Raw genomic sequence first — 12239 nt, forward strand, 5'->3', positions numbered from 1 at the left:
AGAAATCAAGCAATAGAAAATATAATATCAAGAAGCGCAACACCTTACCATTCACAAGTACGATTTTTCACGTTATTATAATGAAACCGGATAAGCTTTTGGGCATGACTTACGCTCTTAAAGGTTCGTCTAAGACTGGACGATTTTGCGGGAAAAAGGAAATAAACTTAAAAAATAGTAGATACAAATATAAGACAGAAAAAACCAACAATACCAAAGATTAGACTCAAAAAGAACGTAATCTCGATCAGTTAAAAAACACAACAAACAAGATTTGACCTTTAAAATTTCATACGTAAAAAATGTAGACTTTAAAAACCATTCTGCTAAGCTGAGTTTATAATTTTCTAAGAAACATTATATGCATCGGTGGTTCTGTAGTAGGACATTCGCCTATCATATAGAAGGGCTAGGGTTCGAATCCTGGCATGCAGGGCTTGCCACCACCCTCCTACGCATTGTAACCCGGCCACCTGAATTAAGGGCTTCAAAAGTCGCATGATGACTTAGGCCTAAGGTGGTGCCTTGGGTATTAGCCTAGGTGATTATTATTATTATTAGCTTAATTCCGACGCCTAATACCACTTGGCCATTCTGATGACTCAGACCAATTGGCCATTCTGACATTCCGCAGTTTTTTTACTTCGGGGAATCGTCTTTTAATTATATTTTGCGAAAAAAAGGATTATAAACACGATTCAAACGTGTTTCAAAGCGCAACGTAGAAGTCCCAGGAAGAAACTGGTCAGAAACAGGGTTCAAAACCACGCCGTCTTCAGATCTTCACTCTAATACCTCAGACCACTCGACCGTTCTGACTTTCTGCTCTAAGTACTCAATTCGGAGAAACCTCTTCTTATTATATTATGCAAAAAAAGAATAATAAACATAAGTATACGCAGAAGATAGAAGCAAAAGAGAGATTCGTGTCAGAAGTGGGGTTCAAAACCACGCCGTCTTTCGACGATCAGATCTTAACTCTGATGCCTTAGACCACTCAACCGTTCTGATGTCAGTAGCAAATATTTAATTCGGATAATCTTTTTCTTATTATATTACGCAAAACAAATTATAAACATTAGTCTACGTGGAACATAGTAGCCCCAGAAAGATTCGTGTCAGAAGTGTTATTCATTCGAAGATCAGAGCTTAAAACTGCAGCCCAGATCATTTGACAATTCTAACGTTCTGGAGTTAATTCTTATTTCGGGGAATCCTCTTCTTATTATATTATGTTATAAAAGAATGATTAATATGAATCAAATGTGTTTCGAAGCGAAATGTTATAGCCCCAGAAAGATTCCTCTCAGAAGTGGAGTTCGATCCCAAGCCCTCTTTCGGGTACCACGGTTTAAAAATGACGCCTTAGACAGCTAAGCCAATCTGACGTTCCGCAATTGTTTCTTAATTCAAGGAATCCTCTTTTAACTATATATTTAAAAAAAGAATTATAAACACAATATAAAAGTGTTTCTAAACGAAAAGTAGTAGCCCCAGAAAGAGCCGCATCAGAAGTAGGTTTTGAACCCACACCCTCTTACTAAGATATAATAAATCTGACGCCTTAGACCGCTCTGCCATTCTGATGATCTACACATTTTTGAAAAATTATCTTCTTATGAAATTATGCAGAAAAAAAGATTCATTTACACATTTATATAGTGTTTCTAAGTGGAACGTAGTGGCCCCAGCAAGATTCATGTCATAAGTGGGGTTCGTAAACAAGCCCTCTTTCGAGGATCAGAATTAATCTGATGCCTCAGACCACTCGATCGTTCTGAAGCTCTGCATTTGTTTATTACTTCGGAGAATTCTCTTCTAATTGTATTATGCAATAAAATAATATTAACCATGAATTAAACGTGTTTCTACGCGGGACGTAGTAGCCCCAGAAACATTTATGTAAGAAATGGGTTTGAGAGCACACCCTCTTTCGAATATCAGAGCTTAAATCTGACGCCTTGGAGCGCTCGGCCATTTTGACGTACTGCAGTTGTTTATTACTTCGGTGAAACCTCTTTTAATTATACTTTGCAAAAATGAAGTATTCGAAACACGATTTAAACGTTTTTGTAAGCGGTACGTAGTAGCCCCAGGAAGATACTAAAACCCGCCCTCTTTCGAGGATCAGATCTTAAATCTGACACCTTAGAACACTCGGAAGAGATATTCGATCTGGGTTTTCCGTAGAAGGCCCACCCTTGTAAACGAAATCTTCCGAGCAAAAATAAAACGCTGAGTTCTTGAACTTTTATAATGTAAACTGTCATCAAATAGCACAAGCTGCAATCCACCTTTTACACTTTTCAATGCCTTTTTTTTTTGGTCGAGGAAAAGGAGAATACCGAATAAGACTTTTAGGCCTAGGCTTAGTTCAATTCTCGCTGTTACAACCTAATGAATACATACACATTTTCCTGCCCATAATTAAATATTATATAATCTTTTTTAGGGTAAAATACAATAATTTTAAACCAACTTTCATTAAAAATTCATAAATAATCGCCGATATGCCCAAAATATATCTCTTAAAAGCATAGCCAACTCAGCCAGCCAGCTACCATTTTGATTTTTTAACAAATGGCATTGGCGTTGCAAAACATGTTCTCCCTCCCACCCACGAATGCGGCCTATAGTGGAACCTAGCTCGTAGCGCTGTGGAAGCTACAGACATAACAAATCCCTTTAGGTATACTATTGTCCATGGTCCAACGAAAGTAAATAATATATTTTTTAATAAAAAAAGGTAAAATGTTTTAACGTTTCGAAGAAATATGTTTTTTAATAGTAAAAGATAAAAAGTTTCAATGGATTGAAAAAATATGTTTTAAAATGACTATGATTCAACTAGACGAGAAGCCCACCCTACAGGTGGGCTCTCAGCTAGTTGTGTGTTTCGAGGCACTCCACCCCAGTAAGGTCCCATGCCAGAATTAAAGGGGTACCCTTTCTCCCCCGCAAAAATAACAAAAAACTTGCCTTTCTCTCTCTTCCAAACCCCCAGTAAGGCACCCCTCCCCCTTTTCCTCATGCCAGAATTACCGGGGTACCCTTTTTCCCCGCAAAAATAACAAAAAACTTGCCTTTCTCTCTCTTCCAAACCCCAAGTAAGGCACCCCTCCCCCTTTTCCTCATGCCAGAATTACCGGGGTACCCTTTTTCCCCGCAAAAATAACAAAAAACTTGCCTTTCTCTCTCTTCCAAACCCCCAGTAAGGCACCCCTCCCCCTTTTCCTCATGGCAGAATTACCGGGGTACCCTTTTTCCCCGCAAAAATAACAAAAAACTTGCCTTTCTCTCTCTTCCAAACCCCCAGTAAGGCACCCTCCCCCTTTTCCTCATGCCAGAATTACCGGGGTACCCTTTTTCCCCGCAAAAATAACAAAAAACTTGCCTTTCTCTCTCTTCCAAACCCCCAGTAAGGCACCCCTCCCCCTTTTCCTCGTGCCAGAATTACCGGGGTACCCTTTTTCCCCGCAAAAATAACAAAAAACTTGCCTTTCTCTCTCTTCCAAACCCCCAGTAAGGCACCCCTCCCCCTTTTCCTCATGCTAGAATTACCGGGGTACCCTTTTTCCCCGCAAAAATAACAAAAAACTCTCCTTTCTCTCTCGTCGCAAACCCCCAGTAAGGCACCCCTCCCCCTTTTCCTCATGCCAGAATTACCGGGGTACCCTTTTTTCCCGCAAAAATACCAAAAAAATCTCCTTTCTCTCTCGTCGCAAACCCCCTGTACCCCTGTAAACCCCCTGTACCCAATGGCAGATTTTCTCCCCCTCATGACGAACAGAAACAAATGCGCTCGTCCCTTAAAATTTGAAGAGACCGAGAGACCGCCTCGCCTCGCAGAACGGCGGAAAGGCCGAGAGTGTCGAAAAGCTTGCCGCATTCCTCCTCCCAGCTTTGACAATGTTACCTACTGCTGCCCTGACTGAGTAAAAATACTCCTAGAAACCGAGCTAATACGTTTTCTCGACCACAGAATAGCGTGGAAAAAGAGGAGCCACTACCCATACCCGCAAATTTTACCCCTCAGCCGGCTTAACAGGGTAAGGCAGTCCCGATTTCCTTATTGACTAAATGAAAGCCTGAACTCGGTGGTTCAAGGTCGACTTTATTACTTCAGCAGGGGGGGGGGCGTCGCTTGTGCCTCGTTATCTCTACCTATAGGCTAGTCGAACCACTACCAGTGACCACGCGAAAGGCAGTCCCGGTTTATCTCTGTCCCGTGCCACCTTTGTCTAGGCCCGATTCACCCCCCGCCTTTGGTACCCTTACTGACTAAGCAAAAACACTAAAAAGGCTTATAGTTGAGCCACTAACAAAGCGAAAGACAGCGGCTTCGCTCGCCGTCCCGCGCTGGCCTTCTCTTCGCCGGCCCGCTTTTGGCTTCGTGACAGACTAACGCAAACATTCCAGAAAGCTCGGACGTACGACGACGACCAACGTACCAAGCGCTCCTTATAATATAGACTAGCCGAGAAGCCCGCCTTACAGGCGGGCCCTCAGCTAGTTGTGTGTTTCGAGGCACTCCACCCCAGTACGCCACCCAACCCCTTTTATCCATGCGAGAATTTCCGTGGCACTCTTTTCCCTTAGTCGAACCACCGCATTAAGGCTCCCTCTCTTTTTTTTCCATGCGATAATTTCCATGGTACCCTTAACCCCATAGTCGACCTCCCCCGTAAGGCCCCCTCCCCTTTTTCCCATGGGATAATTTCCGTGCCACCCTTTTCCCCCATGTGATAATTACCGTGGTACCCACCTCCCCCTTTTCCCCATGTGATAATTTCCGTGCCACCCTTTTCCCCATAGTCAAACCACCGCAGTAAGGCACCTTCCCCCTTTTACCCATACGAAAATTTCCGTGGCACCCTTTTCCCCATAGTCGAACCACCCCAGTAAGACTCTTCCTAACCTTTTCCCCCATGTGATAATTACCGTGGTACCCACCTCCCCCTTTTCCCCATGTGATAATTACCGTGGTACCCAACTCCCCTTTTTTACAATGTGATAATTACCGTGCTACCCACCTGCCCCTCTTTCCCATGTGATAATTACCGTGATACCCACCTTCCCCTTTTTCCCATGTGATAATTACCGTGGTACCCACCTCCCCCTTTTTCCCATGTGATAATTACCGTGGTACCCTCTTCCCCTTTTCTCCATGCGAGAATTTCTGTAGTACTCTTTTCCTCGCAAAAATAACTCAAACTCGCAGTCGTACCAAACCCCTCCTGTACCCCTTTAAACCCCCGGTATCCAATGACTGATGCATAAAGGCCACGGGACTAACGTACGCCGAGAGAGCCACGGGCTGCGTTCAACAACTATCAACTGAGAAAAACTAAAAGTTGTTGTAACGAACAAAATATCGTCTGCTAATCCTCCTTTAACTTTGTCGAATGACGGCACTTTACCGACAAGCAACGGAAAAACCATCTCGCTCAGCCGATGTTTCCGCTGAGTCTCCGAGGATCAACGTGACGTCAAAACCGGAAGTCAAAAAACCCGTCCAGAAAAAATCGCTGACCGTTGAGCTCAGCGCTGAGCTATTTTAGAGTTGTTGAACGCAGCCACGGGACTTTCAAATCGGAACGACCCCGAAACCCCCGGCTCCCACCTCCCCGTTTCCGAAACTACCCAATACGACCCCCCCCCCCTCCAAAATTCGCGGCAGAAACGGAGAGAAAATTTCGGGTGTATTTCGGGTTGGGACAAACACGGCCCAACTCTCAGGGGCGACAGATTTTGAGAAAATAGATAGTCGAACCACCTCAGTAACGAAGCCAAAGGCAGTCTCGGTTTCCCTCTGTACCGCGGGTCGCTTTTTCATCGCCGCCCCGCCTTTGGCTTCGTGACAGACTAAGCACACATTCCTGAAAGCTGGGACGTACGACCAACGACGACCAACGTACCAAGCGCTCCTTATTATATAGATAATTGCACTTTCGTGGACTACGCCCTCGTTCTGGGGGCGCGGGGAGCCACTCCAAGTCTCCAACTCCATTCTTGTTAATCACGATGGGCAGTCTAGCATCGCGACGGACAGTACCTTGCGAAATCTTCGAAAAACGCACTATTCTTTCGTTCGATTTTGTCTCCACCCAAAGCCCATTTTTAGGATGTTCGGAGACCTCGAAAATGCATTTAAATTGCCGAAAAATGGTCAATAAAACGTCAAAAAAGTGCGGTAAATTTAAAAAATTGCGTCGGAAAACTCACTATTACCTCGAAAAAATTTCTTTTCCCCAAAAGTTCCCTTTCGCCTAAAATTCCCGGATATATCTCTAAATTAGAAAACAAAACCATTTTTTCAATAAGAAAAATTAATAATTAAATCATGCCACCTTATTCGATTCTTTGACACCATTAACCTTTTACTCTTAAAAATAAATTATTTTAAAAAATTTTATCGGTATATTTCTTTTTGGTTCGTTGAACCTAATCCCGTTTTCACATCTAAAAATCTGATTTTAACTTCCGACCGGTTGGACGATTGATTTCGGGCCGAGAGATTTCGATCCGTTGGAGCCTTTCGCTCAGTTGGTTTTCTGCCCGTTAGACCCACCCCGCACTGACTGCTGACCTTGCGTTCACGCTAACTTTCCTAGTACGTATTTTCGCGTATACCGATACCGACATTGGCGCACTTTCACGACTTCAACTACACCCTCAAGCCCGCCCTTGAGTTTGCAGAGCATGATGATTTACATTATCTTCAAGCGTACTCTTATCTTGAAAGAAAATATTACTAAAAAATGTCCTCAGTTTTATTATCGCACTCACGAGATACGATTATATTTTCTAGCTCAACCCACACAGACTGCACATTCATTATATGTCGCTTAACGTTATGAAATATAAATAGGGCATGATTTCTTATCAATTACCTTACAGAATTTCGAATTCAGAATAATTTGGTTTTAAAGTTTTAGTTTTTTTTAAGCTAAAGGAAATTAAAAAAACAACGCTTAAGCTCTGCAATGTATCCAACAATAGATCTAAAAGCTAAATGAGCGGCACTACGCCTTGCGTTCCTATCTATCACATTTTCACTGGATTGCCTCGATTCTCAATACGGAATAAAAATACCCAGTTATCCCAAGTATTTGAAATTCCACAGATTTTCTACCTCTCTTTTTATATATTGGTCTACTTTATTTTAAAAAACTAATATCCGCGAATATTTTCAAGGTCAATACCATTAGGTTTTCAGCAAAGATTTTTGGTTTAAACAAAAATTTAGTACAGCCTTGGTCTATACCAATTAATAGCACTTGAGAGGGTTAAAGCAAGTGGAGCCTCTAGTGTAAATATTTTAGTAGTGAACGTCATGAAAACTGATAAGAACGTGTTCCCGCTAAGGCTCCTCGTGGAGAGCGAAATCGGGATTTTCCGAATTGAAAACATAGTGATTTATAATAAACTTAATTCCAATTAAACCAAATAAAGGTAAACAATTTAAACTTCTTAAAAAATGTATTGTTTATTAACCTATATTGCGGTGCATTAACTGTATTATGAAGAATGACAAAAAATCTGTTTCCGCTCTTAAAACGATAGGAGCGATACTTAACCTGTAATACGGACTATCCCACTAATTTAGGAATAATTGTGGAGTTAAGAGAATAGTAAGGTTAAGCCAGTGTTAAACAAGTAGGGAGATCGCGTAGAAGGCTAAATTTATTTCCATTGTGTACTGTCAAGACTCCTTACATGTGTTTAAGGAGTGACTTAACCTGACTAATATTAACTAGGGTTTAATAAACATATCTCACTAAGTGCTTTCTTTTTCCCGAGTTCGCCGTTTTCTACATCAAAACCAACAAAACAACGCACAGAATTCTTAGACACACTGCTTCAGCTGCAAATAAAGCTATAAAATGATCTCGGAAATCAATTGGACGCGGATGGTAAAGCAGCTGTATTTTACATGTAACTAGAAAATACTTTCATAGTTTATAGTTTTAGCATAAATTAGTTTCTTAACGAAGGAAATAATTACATATATTTTTAGCATCAGGTCCGAGACCACCTATCGGTGCCATATTAGCAATTACGCACCACTGAATTAAAATTTTACGCTACAGTAGATTTGTGTTTGCTAAGAGGGAAATATTTCCAGTGATTCACACCTTAATATAAGCCAACTGAGAGGTATGATTTTACTATGAGTGTCGCCCCCCCTAGATGGCGTTTTTGTTTCTCAATTTCCTGTAAAATGAAAATTCAGGGTACGAACGGGTACTTGACGAGAGTACCAATATTTTAGACTTGATTTTGTTAATATTTATATTATTAGTACCTCAATAATTTGGCTTTTGGCGTTTTGAGCACGTAGAGCACGTGATGCACGTGCAATTGTTTGATCATTTGCTAGACTTTAGGCCAAAGTAGACGAATATTGGGTGGTATCGTTGGTCTCATTGGTTTTTGACCTACAAAATCGATTTCGACTATGGTGCCTTATCGTTCTGCGGCTTGTTCTGCGGAAATTAACAATCGCTGGGCCAAATCCGGTATTAACTCAACCAAGGATAGTAAATTTGTGGCATAATACTTATCAGAGTACTGTTACTTGTCCATGTTTGGCAAAAACCAAGATTGCAAATGACTTCCAGTTGGAGATATTTTCGCCAATATCATAAAATATTTGTAGATAAATTTTGTTCCCAAATATGATATAAGTATATTAATTAAAAATAATGTTTTCAATTGTTCCCCTTATTGGCACCTGACGGTGCCGCGCACTCGCTTCGCTCGAGCGCTGGGGCGCACGGCGCCACCTCAACCCAACCCAACCCAACCCAACCCAACCAGCTAATATCTACCTAATAGTAAACTGAAATAAGCTTAATTTAGAGACATAATCTTTAACAAAACGGTTGTGGAGGCGTTCTGCAACGTGACAGATACTACATTTACCGCTGAGCAGAACAGCCGTCGAAGCGCTCGAGAGCGTAACAGATCCAACATGTCCTCTTGGCCTAGAGGCCCAGAGACGGTGTATAGTTTAGTGGGATAATGTGTTATATATAAAAGAGAACAAGCCGCAGAACGATAAAGCACCATAGTCGAAATCGATTTTGTAGGTCAAAAACCTATGAAACGTACGATACATCCCAATATTCGTCTACTTTGGTCTAAAATCTAAAAAATGCTATAAAAAACACATGAAAAATCCGTTTAAATTTTAAACACTCTATAATATAATAAAAAAAACTCGTTAGTTTTGTCTACATATAATAATTGTATTTTCGTGTACCCTACGGAATATCAAAATGTATTAATATGACCAAATTGCGCCCTCTACTGGTGTTAACACTCATAGTAAAATCTTACCAACTGAGATATACTTATCGATCAATTTTAATAGATTTATTTCTTCATACCGGGTGTTTCAGAAGGTTATGCAAAAATTTCAAGGAGTTGTAGGGGTGAGTTGAGAAGTATGCCCACTTCCAGGGGCTAGTAGGCCACACTTCGAAGCTCTCTGGCGCTCTTTAAACTCATAAGAAAATGGGAAAAAACAGGCATACTTTTCAACTCACCCCTACAACTCCTTAAAATTTTCATATTACCTTTTGAAACACCCTGGTTTCCCAGATCGAAGATTTGTGCTAAAATAAGTAGCCCCGTTAATCCGGTTTAGTGCGAAGTTTTGAGTTTTGTGTTATATAAGAATATATTAAGGGTTTTTGCAAAAATTAAGTTTTACTTTTATTGGAGACTATATAATCAAGAAATTGCAGTTTCCAGCTCAGCTTTCTAAAACAGACGTTAGAGAGGGGTGTGTCTATCCGGTGATTGAGAATTTCATTCTCAATCACCGGATAGACACAAAGAGCTTGGCTCCAGCCGTTCACCCGCGCCTCTCCCGTTCCTCCCCCACCCGCGCCTCTCCTCCCTTGATCACCAGAATTTCTAATCACCAGAATTTCTAATCACCAGAATTTCTATTCACCAGATTCTCCCGATCACGGGTTGCTTTCCCCCCAACCCCCATTCACTGGATACTTTATCTCTCGTTCACCAGCTCCTTTCCCCCATTGCGTTCACCCCTTCTAATCACCAGTTGCTTTCCCCCATCCCCATTCTCCAGAATTTGTTTTCCTCGCGCAGATATCTGGAGATTAGATTTTTACCCGTTTGCTTATCGCTTCAGAACTCCTTAATTTCTAATCTCTAGGCAATAATAACAAGTTATTTTCAATTTAATTAATTTCCAATTTTATTTTACTTTTAATTACATGATTGCGTAAAACAGGTTCTAATATTAGACCGACATTATAAATAACGCGTTTAAATCGCATTTTATCAATATAAAAAAAATTAACTCGATCTTCGTAAGGAATATGTACAATTTCATTTAATGGGCTGAAACGAACTACCTTCTGCAAGTGCGGATTGTATAAATAATTTTAATAAAAGTTCTACCTCACCACGTCTGACCGGAATAGATATGAAATCGTCATCCTCCAGTGCCGCTGCCCTTGGTGGTGCCGGGATCTCCCATTCTTGCGAAAGGTACTTTTTTTCCGATGGTGAATTATCCCTCGACGGACAGTGTGGAAAGAATCTAGCATGTTCCCATTCTGGTACGTCTCCTGATTCCCATCCTTCTAATACGCCATGGCACTTGTAACATCGTACTTCATCGCCCCGCTGAATATAGTAGAATCCAGCCTTCGCTAGTTGTTCCTTAGTAACGTGGGGGTTTCTCCAGTGACGAAAAGTTTCAAGTCGATACGCTTCGATGTCCATACTGTAAACTGATAGTTTCTATAAGCTATTGTCAACATTCTTAAGCCTAATTGGTTAAGCCTAAATTTCAATAAATGTTTTTTCTATTTATTTTGGTTAGACTCTAAGACTATTTGACTAGAATCTAAGTCTATTTACTTCAATTTAAACAAGGCCTAATTTCCCTCTACAGTAAAATAATAAAGTCACTTACTTTTACGGAAATCCTTAAGCCTTTGCCAGTAAATAGAGTCGAGAAGGCGGAGAACGGAGCGCGAAAATCTACGTGTCTCTTCTCGATGAGGTCCAGGAACTAAAAGAACGCTGAGTCGTATATCTAGAGATCAAATAACACTCGAAACTTCAAGTAAATCCTGATTTCTCATTGGTTGAAACCAATTGATGTCACGGGAGAATGTAAAATGTAACCAAAAATAGAGGTTACTGCTCATCGGTTAGCGATAAAAAATTCGTCACGTGTTAAATTAGGCAGATTAGAATAGCTGAAAATACATTGCGCTTACTTCCCCCCTAATTTACTTCTGATACAACTTTGATAAAAATTAATCCTGTTTCGGGGGGAACCCCCAGGAGGAAATCTTAGAGACTATTAACTCGGTAGAATACACTATTTTAGCAATTGCAATTGCATATAATCCTTGTTATTGTAATGTTTGATATATACTGAAATGATTATTGTTGGATAGGAAAATAAAAGAATCGTGATAAAAGTTAATTTTTTTATTCCATATTAATAGGTATGGATAGTAGAATCATACTACTATGTATGGAGCTCCTATCATCCCAGTATAACTGATGCTCTACAAATTGTAGGAACATCCGATTTCCTGCTACATCTTCTCTCTCCTCAATCCTAACAGAACAATACATAAAATTTTAACTTTAGTACAGCATATATAATTCGTGAAATTTAATTTATTACCTTATTCTAAGCTCATATTTTATACTATCGTCATTTCGGCTCGTCCATAAAATTCTATTTATAATCTCTTCAATTCTACATGAAGAAAATTAAAATCTTTAATTTTTTTGTCCCAAAAGTTATTTAAATGTTAAAATAATATTTACCGCATTTTGATTTCTTTTTGCATCGGTCCAGATCAGAATAATTTGTTCTAATTGATTTACTCCCTTTTTATACCATTTTCCATCCCCACCATTTCCTAGCCCCTATATCCTATCTCCTTCTTTTCCGTGATGAAATCTAAGTTAGTGATTGAGTGTGGAATCTATTCAGTGTGGGTAAAGTCTGTAAATTTTTCCATTTGTTAAATAGTGTTCGTAGATAATTAATTTCGTGAGACTGGGAATTTCCACCATCTTCCTCTTAGCGTACGTCACGAGAAGATGGTTTAGGTTCGCGCAAAGTCTAACAAATTTACAGATAAGAGTCCGCATTGTAGTACGTTCTTGCATTGGACTGGTTGACTTAACGAAATTCTGGAAAAAAAAAGGGTAAGCGATTTTCAATA

This window comes from Leiobunum rupestre, chromosome 3 (assembly GCF_980474605.1).
Source record: "Leiobunum rupestre chromosome 3, qqLeiRupe1.1.hap1, whole genome shotgun sequence".
NCBI classification, from domain to species: Eukaryota; Metazoa; Arthropoda; class Arachnida; order Opiliones; family Sclerosomatidae; genus Leiobunum; species Leiobunum rupestre.